The sequence below is a fragment of the Protopterus annectens genome, chromosome 13.part0 (genome assembly GCF_019279795.1).
Source record: "Protopterus annectens isolate FY-2018-M chromosome 13.part0, PAN1.0, whole genome shotgun sequence".
Lineage (NCBI taxonomy): Eukaryota > Metazoa > Chordata > Ceratodontiformes > Protopteridae > Protopterus > Protopterus annectens.
The window spans coordinates 1,056,426,265-1,056,440,019 of NC_056747.1; positions in this window are offsets into that span (position 1 = coordinate 1,056,426,265).

The following is a 13,755-nucleotide window of genomic DNA, read 5'->3' on the forward strand; positions in this document are numbered from 1 at the left end:
GGTCTCACCACAGCCCCCAGGGTGTTCACCAAGTGTCTGGCAGTGGTAACTGCTCACCTGAGAAGTCTGGGATTCCAGGTGTTTCCTTATCTAGACGACTGGCTCCTTACTGCCACCTCTGAGCATCTACTACTCCAAGCGCTCAGAGCCACGTTCACCTTGGGCCGTTTCTTGGGGATCACGTTCAATTTGCAAAAATCTGTACTACAGCCATCTCAGCGTATTACTTTCATAGGCGCAGACTTAGACACAAAAAGAATGCGTGCCTTTTTACCGGCAGCAAGAATTCAGGTCTTACAAGATCAAGTCAAATCCTGTCTCCCCCTACAAAGAGCCCCGGCCCATCGGATCCTACAACTGTTGGGCTCGATGGCGTCGACCATACTTTTAGTTCCCTTGGCCAGACTTCACATGCGAATTTTACAATGGCTACTGTCGGTTCAATGGTCTTATCAGGAACTTCCCTTGAACCACTTAATCATAATCACGGAAAGTTGCCGTCGAGATCTGCATTGGTGGCTTCTCCAATCAAATCTCGACCAGGGGCGACCCTTCATACCTCAACGTCCAGTTGCCACTGTGACTACGGACGCCTCCCAGGTAGGGTGGGGGGGTCATTACCTGGACAGGTCGGTCCAAGGCACATGGCAGATCCAGGAAACGCATTTGCATATCAATGTCCTGGAGATGAGAGCGGTACTATTGGTACTCCAAGCTCTCCATCACGCTCTCCCACAGGGCCCGATTACTATCCTATCCGACAACATGTCGGTGGTGTGGTACATAAACAAGCAAGGTGGAACCAGGTCTTACCCACTATGCAGAGAAGCCATGAGACTTTGGCACTGGGCGGTAGCTACCAACCGCTTTCTAATGGCAACGCACATACCGGGAAGTCCAATGTGATTGCGGACAGATTAAGCAGGACCATTCTTTTACCCCACGAGTGGTCCCTCAACCAGGGTATAGCTGCGAAAATCTTCGACAGATGGGGTCTTCCTTGCTGCGACCTGTTTGCCAGCCCTCACAATGCGAAATGCAGAGAGTTCTTCACACTGTTTCCTTCTCAGGGACAGATTCCCAGGGACGCTCTGACTCACATTTAGCCCCGGTCTTCTCTCGCCTTCCTCCATTCCCCTTCTACCGAGGGTGATACAGAAGGCCATTTACATGGAGAGCGAGATGATTTTGATTGCACCGCACTGGCCTCGTCAAGTTTGGTTTCCTTTCCTACAGAGGCATGCGATAGAAGGTCCATGGTTTCTGGATCCGGTGCCAGACCTGTTGACTCATCAGTCAGGATGGCTTCATCCGTCTCTCAGGTCCCTGAAGTTGGCAGCATGGTTACTCCACTTCCATCCTTAGTCCGAGACAATGCTCTTTCGCCGGACGTGGTCCACATACTGTCTTCTTCTCATAAACCTTCCACCATCAAACTTTATTCCAGTAAATGGAAAAGGTTTGCCTTCAGGGCTCAAGAATGGGGTATAGATCCTCTCACTGCACCAGTATCGGAGGTTCTGAATTTTCTGGCCTCCCTTTTTCAGTCGGGCTCTTCAGTTTCTACCATTAAGGTTCAGTTAGCGGCGATCTCTAATTTTCATGCTTCATTTGAACCTTCATTGATGTCTCACAAACTTTGTAAGGCTTTCCTTAAAGGGGCTTGGCTCCTTAGGCCTCCTTTATCTCATCCTGTCCCCCTTGGGATTTGAATATGGTTCTTGCTGCCCTAACTGCCCGTCCTTTCGAACCAGCTGCTACTTGTGATTTAAAATTTCTGTCTTGGAAAACGGCCTTTTTAGTAGCCATAACATCTGCTAGGCGAGTTTCAGAACTTCAAGCTCTTTGTTCTGATCCTCCCTATTTGATTTTTCACAAGCATAGAGTTTCATTGAAATTAAACCCTGCATTTATACCAAAAGTGGCCTCCTCTTTCTGTATTCAACAAACTATAGAACTCCCTGTCTTTTTCCCAGAATTCTCTAATAACGCAGAATATACTTTGCATCAATTGGACGTACATAGACAACTGTGTTTTTATTTGAATAGAACCGCTCAAACGCGGAAATCAAATCAATTGTTTGTTTCCTTTGCAGTGAACAAATTGGGTCAACCAGTAACAAAAACCTCCATATCTAAATGGATTAAAGATTGTATCATTTTTATTTATTCACAGGCTAACAAAGACCTTCCTTTTCCAGTCAAGGCTCATTCTACCAGGGCAATGGCTACTTCCGTAGCTTTTCACTCCAAGTTATCAATAGATGATATTTGTGCTGCGGCAACCTGGACTTCTCCGCACACTTTCATTTCTCATTACAAATTGGATGTGGTTTCTCGAGGCAGAGCTTCCTTTGGTTCCACAGTTCTCAGGAGTGTGTTCCAATGAGCCACCTGGGATGTAGGTGCTAGGGACGCTGTCCCATCTGTTGTGAATGTAGGCGGGATAGGATCCCATTACATCTTTTAGTTCTGTACTTACCATAACTTCGGATGTATGGGATCCATCTCGCCTACATTCATAAGTACCCACCCTCCTTCCCCCTTCCATTCGGATTTAGAGGAACTGTAGTCTCTTTTTTTCTTGGAGATCTTTCTTGAAGAACTTTAGTTGGTTATAGTGACTACTAATTTTTCTGTGTTTGCATGGATGTATGAAAGCGAACAAACAAGATCTGGGGAAGCAGGTGTAGTGCATCCTGGGATAGGGAGTAGCCCAGCCAATGAGAGACTTTGTGCTAGTGTATTAGTTGCCGAGTCGGAGCCGATGGATCGGCTCCGAACCCATCTGTTGTGAATGTAGGCGAGATGGATCCCATACATCCGAAGTTATGGTAAGTACATAACTAAAAGTTCTCATGGACCTAATCATTTTCTAGATGTTCCATACACATTTTGTAGTAGTGGACTACGTTAATCACTACTATTTTATTGCCTTTATCGGTTGGTTTGATTATTAAATCCTTCCTATTTTGTAGTTCCTTTAATGCTTGCCATTCTTTAATGTTTAAATTTATATTCTATATACTTTTTATTTCTCAGTTTCCTCACATATATTATCACCTCCAAAACCTATCATGGTACCAAACTGTTTAACATGAACATTGTCAAAAGGAAGAATAAACTTATAGGAATCAGGAATGTCAGAAACATCCACTTTACAATATGCATTTAAATCATTGTTCCTTAAATCAACATGCATTTACTTCATCCTCACATGAATAAAAACATTCATCTAAATCACTATATGCTTGCATTTCATTACACACATTCACATTAACATTGTTTTTTTTTTGCATGGAAAAAATAACATTTCAATTGCAGTTTACGAATAAACCTAAAATTTTCTTGTTTAACTGCATGGGCCCTCGGTATGACCGTAGGAACAAACTTAAGCCCAAAATTTAAAACTGTAACCTGTTCTTCAGTCAAGTTACAATTCGATAAATTCAATACAATATTAGTTGCAGTACATACCTTTAGTTATACTGTCTTCTAAATTTCTTGTTATAATGGTGTCCATTGCCCTGCCCCTGTTTATCGTCCCTTCTTTTTTGTACTTGTGTTATTCCTTGAAGGTGGTTACACCGAGGCACTAGAATAAATATTTGTGTTTTACTACGTGGTTACCTGAAGTCATACATTGTGAGCAGAATTGCTGATATGTTTGGACAACAGTTGTTGAAACTTTATAGAATTAGAGTTGGAGTGGTGAGCTGTAGAAGAAGAGAAGACTGGAAATGAGAAGAGTATTAGCTGGTGATGTAGAAGCAGTCATAGAAGGGGGAAGAGAGACTAGTAGAGGGGGTGAGTAAGTGAATTAGATCAAGGATAGCCAGGGGACTTGCATAAACATAATCATGTGTCCATTTCATATTGCTTCAGTTGTAGTTTAAAGGACTGTGTTTTCTAGTAGATTGAGAGTGAAAGGAAAGAAGTTCTAGGTTTTGGAAAGACAAGAGGAGTACAAAGTCACCAGAAGTATTGTTTTGGTGACATGTAGAAACATTCTGTCTGCAGAGTAAAGTGGTCTAGCAGGTGTGTAGAGATGAAAAAGGTTAGTTAGGCTTGACCATTTGTCTGGTTTGTAGATGAATTTATGGGTAGTTGTGAATAAGTAAGGAAGTGCCTTACTTCCAGCCATTGAATTTACTGAAGGGTAATGCAGTGGTGGTACCTATAGGTGTAATTAGTTGTGAATTTAGCTATGACATTAGTCTAATTGTGAAAGTTGAATGGAACGAAGATTGGTTAGTATGAGAACGGCATATGGAATGTTAAGATGAGGCAGAAAATGGAATATTTCTCCTTGCATTATCAGTGAGTTATGGTTTGAACATATACTGGGCATTAAGTTTTTGGCAGGATTTCTCTACAGTCTGTTGTATGTGTTGGTCAGATTTCAAGTTTTCTGTGATGATGACCCCCCCCCCCCCCAGAAGTTTGGTGCAACTTAGTAATTCTGTTTGGTGTTACTGACAGAAGTTATTACAAAGTTCATTTTGTAATCAGACATTTGCTTGGGTGTAAATATGATTATTTTTTTTGTTTGGATTTAGGTGCAGCTTTTGAGTTAGAGAGCCAGGACACACTTTGGGAAAACGATTCTTGGGTGCACTGTTGTAGTTTATCTGTACTTTTAGCAGAGTAGATGAGCATGGAATTATTCACATAATGGATGATGGTGACTTGTTTACTAGCCGAGTGTGGATCATTTATGACTAAATTGAAAAGTAGTGAACCTAGTATCGAGCTTTGTGGGATTCTCACAGTGAAAAAGGAAGAGATGTGGTTTTGCCATTTTGCTGTATGCTGTCTGGCAAGCAACCGTTGAGCTATGTTAAAGAAGATCCATGAAGTTCTATGACAGTTTGTGTAGCAACCTTTGGTGTGACACCGTATTTAAATGGTTTTAACAGATCAAGGAATAGTGCTGAGATTTCTTTGTTTCTGTTATAGTTCACAGTAGCAGTGGAGCTTAGGAGGGCAGTAGATGTGCTATGATGTGGTCTGAAGCCATGTTGTGCGGGGGATAGACTTTTATTTTTCAGTAATGAAAATGAGAACTTGAAATTGTTTACATTTCTCCAGTATCTTTGATAAAGGAGGAAGAATGGCAATGAATATGGTGTTGTACAGGACAGTAGAATTGCCACCTTTGTGCAGAGGGTAGTATGTAGGATTTTTTCCAGAGAGTGGGGGGCAGTTTTCCAAAGTGGAAAGTTTGTAAGAATGGTGATTTGGTATGTCAGGGCCTCAGCAGCTATTTTGATATATTCACCTGGCAAACTATCGGAGAAGGGATAAGTGGGTTTCAGGGTTGGAGACAGAGTATTAGAGTGTTAGTAGGTGGTGTACTGTTAGCAGAGAACTCTGGGTGGTAGTAAAAGAGACAGTAGTTGGAATAAGATGGGAATTTAATTGGCTAGCTTTTCTGTCTGCCTAGGAATGGTTGGGAGTAGGTTGAGTGATGGAGCATGTATTTAGTAGTTGATTAATGGAAGACTAGAATGCTTTGAGGTTTTTTTTTCTTATTGTCTACAGGTTTGTACAGTAGTTTCTTTGTCAAATTTAATTTTCAATTTTGTAATATTTTAAAATGTTTACGTTGTTGATAGGTGGCTATGTTGTTTTGCATACTCTGCATTATTTGTTAGTTGTTTTGTTGCTTTAATGAGCCAGGGTGGGGTTAGTTTTAGTATGTTGAAAAATATAGAAGTAAATGGTTTGATTGCCTTATCAAGATGAGTTTATGTATACTCCATTTTACAGTTTTAGGTTTGAGATGAATGTGTCATTATTAAAGGAGGATAGATTTCATTCATGGTTTTAGTAGTGCTCTTTTTAATAGAAAATGTGATCTGAAATAGTTGACTTCATTTTGTCATCAGCCTGTGGGTATTCTGATCCGGGTCAGATCTGAGACAGCCGCTTCATCAGCTTCTGATCTGAGCTCTTCCCCTTACCCATAATACCCCTCCATCGACTTCCTTCCCTCAGATCTCGTTTGCCATTTTCCAGGCCCAGCAGCATGGTCTCAAGCTCAAGGCATTTGGTGTTTTTTGCTGAGTGTTTTCTTTTTTCTAGTCAGGGTTCCCTTAGATAGTTTTCCCCTAACTTCCTCATATACTTGCGTTGGTCATCGGGGGGGGGAGTTACCATTTTGTGTTCCGTGTTTCTCCAACCGAATTAGCATGTGTGCGCTTGCATGTGTGCAGGCCTTCCTAGACATGGCTGAGGTTGCCAGGCCTGTTTCCAGGAAATGCAGTGTGTGACCACAAGCTCTCTCTGCCTGATGGCCGCACTCTGTGTGTTGTCTGCTTAGGCATAGCCCACCTTGAATACGGCCTGCACTATTTGTGCAGGGTTCAACCCTAGAACCCTCAAGGACCAGAGGTCTAAGTTAATGAAGGGCTTCCTTTCGGTGTCTGGGACGGCCGTCCCCACTTCTTCTGCTGTAGCGACTGCTACCGTAACTTCTACTCAGGCCTCCGGGGCTCAAACCCCTATTTCCAGGCCTTTGGAACCAGACAAGAGAAAAGGACAGGAGCAAGAAGTGGTTCCCTGACCGCTCAGCTCAGTCGGGGCCGCCAGTTAAATCCAGAGCTCCACCTAGGCCCAGTACCCCTTGGCTCCATTCTGCGAGGTTTTCACTGGAGCTGACAGTGTCTCAGCATTCCTGTGGAGCCTCCCCTCACTGGCACTCCTGGCTGGTGTTGGTGGCTTCCTCATCCCATTCCACCCATAGCTTGAGTGAATCTGAGATGGACAAGATGATGTGGAAGTTTATCTGTACCCAGATCCAGATGGGTGTCTTGCCAGCCCCTCCGGAGCGGGGAGCTCTCAGCCCTTCTTTGCCCCCATTGCTCCTTCATTAATCCAGCCCTTAGTTTTGGAGCCCTTGGATCCGAGAGTTCTCAGAGTTGGAGGGCCGGCACCAACAGTGCCTAGTACCTTGACAACAGCCATGGCCCTGAGCAGGTCGGATCCGAGCTCTCAGAGCTTTTGTCTTGGCGTCAGATCCAAGGGGGGTTCTGTCAGCTCCAGGTTTGTCAGGCTCCCCCTCTGCATCTCGGCACCTGTGGACTCTGCTCTGACTCCTCCTTCGGATCCAAGGAGAGCGACTCCATTGCTTGTCCCTCAGGGTGTCCGCTCTCCATAGGCCTCTTTTTAATAGAAAACTTGTGCTTTACTGTAAAGGTAGGTAGGTGATCACTTAATGTATCTAGACGAGAACCTACAGAATTTCTTATTAGGGGTGTTAAGACTCCTGTCTATAGTGGACATTCTGCCAGTAGTGATAGTGTACCTGGTTGGTGTAGTAATTTGAGTCATTCTATATAAGTTTGTGGTATTTGTAGGGATTTCACAGTCTAGTTGGCCAGTATATTCAGGTCTCCTATTGTTATAGTTTCTTGAAAGATGTTTCATGAAGCCCATGAAAGGAAGTCTTCAGCAGTGTCTGTTATTACCTGTGGGTATGTAGTCTGCCAATTATACATACATTTTTGTGTGAATTGAGTTTGAGGGGCTATAAAAAGTTAGGCACTGTGAAATTGGGGAGGATTAAGCTGGTATAATGAAAAGTATAGAGCATTTTTATAACAACCCACAAACTCATCTTTAAACCAGCAGAATGCCCCTCTCTTGCTAAATCTCCAACACCCTACACACCTACCCTGTACCCTGAGATCCACAGGCCAAAACCTCCTGCATGTACACAAACCCATCCACCCAACTGGTAAACTACTACTGTCCCACACTATAGCCAAACTATGGAACAATCTCCCCACACCACTACGTAATATACCTAAACACAACAATTTCAAATCCATGCTTCTCTCCCATCTCTCCTCCAAGTGGGAATGTCCTTCACATGCTCCCACCTAAAACTCCCACACCACTAACTCCACACCTAAATCATCATTTCTTTGCCTACTATAACTTAATTCAGAGATCTTGCTCAGAACACCTTTTCATAAATCTTTTGCATGCATGCCTTTGGCCTACCTTACTCATATTCTCAAACTTTCATTGTTTGTTTTTCTTATCCATTGTACCCATAATATTGTTTTCCTCTGTAATATTGTTAATTTGTCTCTATTCGTATGTATTTGTATGTCTGTCTGGGGCTTTTCCCCTCGGGTCTCCACTGAAAAAGGGTAATTCTTACCCAGCTGGACCAACCCGGTTAACAAATGCAAATAAATAAATAAAATAAGATGGCTATGCCTCCTCCTGTTTTACAAATTCTAAGTAGTCTTAATGTATTGTAGCCAAGAGGAATGATTTAGTCATCCTTGATTTCTGGCTTTAGCCAGATTTCAGTGATGACATATACATCAGAATGTTGGTGTGCTGTCCAAGCACATATTTCTGATATTTAATTCTGCGGTGGTGGTGCTGCGGTAGCATTGTCGCCTCACAGGAAGACGCTGTCCGGTTCGATTCTCAGCTAGAGCGTCTGCTGCGTGGGGACATGCATGAATGAGCGTACCTTCGTTGAAGGTTGTGCGTCAGGGCTGGTAACTCGGCACGTAAAAATCAACTACCAATCATTAGTGGACCAGAGTTCCGCTGTGGCGACCCCTAACCGGGAAAAGCCGAAAGACACAAACTATCATTAGATGTGAAAAGGTGCAAACCTTGAGACTTAGCAGGAGATAAGTATCTTTCAGTGGTGTATTTGAGATTAGTGGGATAGTTTTCTGGTCCTGGGTTAGGGTGGCTGTCTTTGGATTATATTTACGTGCTGGAAAAACTGGGCAAAGATGTAAGGGTATTTATATTTCAGCTTTAGTCTTTGGGCCAACTTATTGAGTATGGACTTGTAAGTAGGCTAATTTTAAAGTAATGAAATTGATTGTAAACAGGATATAAGCTAATGAAAAGGAATGAGTATTGTTTATGATTTAGGTTCATAGGTAGGTACTAGGCTATTTGCCTGAAGGCATTTATAAGTGTAGCCAGAATGTGTTGGCTTTTGCCGCCCCCTTAGATTAGTTCCCTGTGCATCTGTCCAGCAGAGCCACTGAAGTGATCCCTGGGGTAAACTGTTTCCCATCCACTCGTCAAGGTTTCTCTTGAAGAGTTTTAGCGAGGAGCTCTGCCCAGTGTAGATTGGAATCTTTTTCCAAAGCATGGGAAGTCTCTGGGACAGGAATCTATCCCTCCAGCACGTCCTATTTATTGTTGTGGTGAGGTTTAGATCCCTAGAGTGTGTGGCTCGAGGGGATAAGGTTTTCTTTAGGTGGAGCATGTCCAATTCTGGGTTGGACATGGCCTTGTATGTTAGGCAGAGATCACCTCTGAGTAGGCGGTATGCAACCGAGTACAGCTGGAGATTCTTCAGTCGAGCTGCATAGGGCATCTGTTTGAGGTCAGTGATCCTCTTGGTGAGGTACTTCTGTGGTCTTTCCAGCTGTTGCAGGTGTCTTGTAAGGTACATTGCAAATTGGGCATTTTACTCTATGATGGGTCTGATAAGTGATGAGTAGAGGGGCACAATGACCTCTCTTGATCTGGATGCAAACCCTTTTGTGATTAGGTGGGCCACATAGATGGATTTTCTAACCACTTTGGCAATGTGATTATCAAAGGAGAGATTACTATCTGCTTGGGTCCCCAGATCCCTTATTACATTTTCCATATTTAGGGGGCTACCACCTATGTGGTAGCTTGTGTGTACTTTGTTTTTTCCAAAGGGGATGACTATGCACTTTGGCATTTAGCTTGAGGCCATGATTTTGACACCAGGTATCAGTCTCAGTGAGACCCTTTCGGAGAATGTCTGTGTCAGCTGGAGAGTCAATTATAGCCCCTAGTTTGCAGTTGTCTGCGAACATGGTCAGCCATAGTCCTCCTGTGCTTGCCTGTACCTCTGAGAAATATATGCCGAGCAGGAGGGGTCCTAGGACTGAGCCCTGGGGAACACCACTTGTAACCGGTTTAGAGTCAAAACTAGCTCCCGCAACTCTCACCATGTGGGTTCTGTCCATGAGCCAATTGGCAACCCATCTTGTGGCATAGGAGTTTATGTTCAGGCTGGTGAGCTTGTCTAAACCACAGAATGGGGAATGGTGTTGAAGGCCTTTGCGAGGTCTAGGTATATGCTGTATGCTGTGTGTACCACCTTTCCCTCGTCTATAGCCTTGGTAACTGTCTCAAAGAAGTCCACCAGGTTTAGAAGGCATGATCTGCCCTTAAAGCCGAACTGGATAGGGTCCAGTGTTTGGAGGTTCCCAATGTCTCTGTTAATGAGTTCCATGATGATGCACTCCATAGCCTTGCAGACCAAGCTAGTCAGGCTTATAGGACAATAGTTCCTGGAGTCTGTTGTGGCTCCACCTTTGTGGAGCAGAATAGCCATTGCCATGTGCCATTCTACAGGTACATAGCCTGTGGAGAGGCTGAGTTTGAACAGTGTGTTTAGGTGAGGGGTTAGTTCATCTTTGAGCTCATGTAGGATGCAGCCTGGGACACTGTCCGGTCCCATTGATGCTGTTTTTGGCTTTGGAGAGGGCTGTTTTAACCTAAGTGTCTGTGATTTCAGGGGCTCTACATTCTTCTGGTATGGTTATGGGCCCTTTTGGGGGTGAGAGGGGGGTGAAGTTTGCACTGAACCTGTCTGCCAGGATGTTGACAATATCGGTTGGTTCAGTGTATTTTGTGCCATTCTGCATCAACTCCGAGCAGATCTGAGCATTGCCACTTAGATTCTTGACATAGCTAAAGAATGTAGATTCTTGACATAGCTAAAAAAATGTCTTGTGGTTATCTTTGAAGTCCTTGGCAATTTTTCTTTCGAAGCTCACCTTAGACAGTTTTATGAGGATTCATGGTTTCTTGCTGATACTGATCAGGGATGTCTTCCCTTCTTGGTATTTTACTCTTTTCTGTACTAGTTTCCTCCTATGTATAGCTTGTTTATGGCAGGGGTCCACCAGACTGGTTTCCTTTTCTTGGAGGAGTGAGTCTTGGTTTTGCTTGGGATAGCACGATCCATGCTTTCTTGTAGGTGCCTGTAGAATGCATTAGTAAAGGATTTTGCAGTTTGGACAGCGTTATCCTTCAGCATGAGGGCTTTAAAACTTTCCACCTCGGTCTTAAGTAACGTGAAGTTTGCTTTTGAAAAGTTTTTCACAGTGGTTTCCTTGTCCGGGGGTGGGGGCGGAATGTGGATATCCAAAGTGGTTTGTTTGTGGTCAGATCTAACTAGCGAGGGGTTGGCCTCCGATTTGGAACACCGATCGCCCATGTTGGTGATGACCAGGTCCAATATCTTATTACCTGTGGTGAGTGTTGATCAGTTGATCCAGAGCATTTGAGTTTATAAATTCTAGGAAATGTTGGGTAAGGGAGTTGGTACTTTAGTTCTACCAGTTAGTTAATCTGTGTGCAAATGTATTGACTGCTTTGATGGATATGTAGTAGAGGAATTTGATAGGACGTCCGATAAGCTAGTGATATAAGAGGATGAGGATGTAGCTTTTTTGTGAGTGAAGAAGGAAAGTATCCTAATTTGAAGCTTATGGTAGAAATTCGAGTGAAATTAAGCAGGAGAGTTTGGTTAAGTCGAGTGTGCGTGTTTAAATGAGTATGTAATAGTGTGTAGCAAATAGTCATTTGCTGGGGGTTGACATGAGATGGAATTGACAGATGGCTGATCAGTAGGTAGGGTTGACTGTTGTTAAATGTAGAGTATGGGGGTGGGTTGGAAATGGAGGTAGGGTAGGGAGCATAGTGAGCCCAAGTGCATTTGGTTCCAGCCGTGAGAGTAGTGGTTCATAAAACAATCTGTGGACCCAAAGAGCGTGGATAAAAGTCTTCCACTGCTTTTACATGTGTAAAATAGCATAGAAGTTAATAGCATTGAGAAAGAGAATTTCAACTAGAACCATGACCTGTAAGATTAACAGTGGTATTGTATAGTATTAAGATGTCTGCTATTCCACCTGACTTAGTCTGCAGAAACTACAGGACTGTTTTCAAGTAACTGCACTAGGCAGTTACATATACAGTTAAAAAGGTGTTGGAAGGTGGACAGCTACACTACACTACACATTAGCAGTGTGTCCCAGGATTCAGACCATGGGCTACTCCTCTGACATTTACTTTTTAGAAGTCAAAGCAAATGTTAAGGGTTATGGGTTTATGGCTGACCAAGTTTGTAGATGACTGTAAACTTATTGCCATCATAAATTCCACAGATGACACCAAAATCCTCCGGGGGGGGGCATTCCCAAACCAGCAGCTGATGTCAAAACCATGGACTAAAACTAAATGGCAAGAAATATAATTGTCATCATTCAGCAAGCATGACTTCCCTTTTAATTACCACATTGCCAACACATCTCTGAAAGTTGGTCCTGTAGTCCGGGATCTAGGAATATGTCAGTAATGAATTATTCATTGATCACCACATATGTACTGTTGTAAGGAAGTACTTTTTCATCACACAGCTTATATCTAAAGGTATGGTATCCTGCTCCAAGGATGTAATTCTTCAACTGATGATTGAATATAATGCCCGATTTGATATTTAACTCTCCAAATGTTTGTTAAAACTGGCGTGACTACAATGCCTTCTCAGTAAAAAAAATAAAGGGCCTAAATCACAAAAACTGTTAAGACCTTCTCAAAACCTTATCCCTTCTACAGACTCCGTCTCATGTCTAATGCCTCAACAAACCTTATCCTGTCAGGCATATTACACATTCAAAAGTCCAATGGTAGTGTGAACACCCACTCAAGGAATCCGAATCACTTTTGCAACATAAAAAAAAAAAGATGATGTAGGAATAGGTATGTATCACAGATAAAACCTCTTCTGTGGAAGAGTCTTCCAATTCACATAAAGTGAAGTACTTCTGTTACTCTAATCAAATTTAATTTGGACGAATGGATGGAAAGCTGCAAATTTACCCCACTTCAACACCGAAGTTCCTCATGGCTAGGGCAACAAATGTCTCAACTTTTCCTTTTTCTGTCCACCTGTGGGATATTCTGTTGGGGTTGGCATAGTGGTTAATGTGTTACTTCAGAGAGACAATGTAAAGAGTTTGATTTGCATCTTTGAAGGAAAATTGGCTAGGCTTAAAATGGTCAGCAAAGACAGCTGTCATAGTACTTGCCTATAAACAAAATATAAGGGCTAAAAGCTATAATGGGAGTTTAAGCCTATGCTTCTTAAAGCCATCAGATATCAATAGCCTAGTTAGTGCCTATGAGACTAATCCAGCAGCAGCTTTGTCCTCTCTCTGCATATCTTCTCAAAACACTGAAGCTTAAGTGGATGTGATAACAAGGGTGAGGGATGAATTTGCCTTTACTGTCTTGAAGGGTATCTTCAGTCTTTATTTGAAGTCGTGAACCAACCACCCCACCAGACCTAGACAAACTTTGGCATCTTCACAACATGGGCCAGTCATAATGTGTAGGGGAGAGTCAATTTTTTTTAAACCAGGGCACTCATGGTTCATGGGATAAATTTCAGGCAGACATTTGAAATCTAGTGTTATTTTAAAGAGGGTACAAGAATACCTCCTTGGGGAACATGACCTGATACTAGCACTAGACCAAGTGAAAGACTGTCAAGTCCCTCTGCAACTATTGGCAGGTGTGCTTCCAAGTTCTGGATCCCAGTGGCATGATGTTTTTCTTGGGCCCATTCCTACATGAGTATGTACTGGCTTTCATTTCTTGGAACTGGTGGAGGATGAAGGATACCTTCCCTATGTGGATACTTTGAGGCTT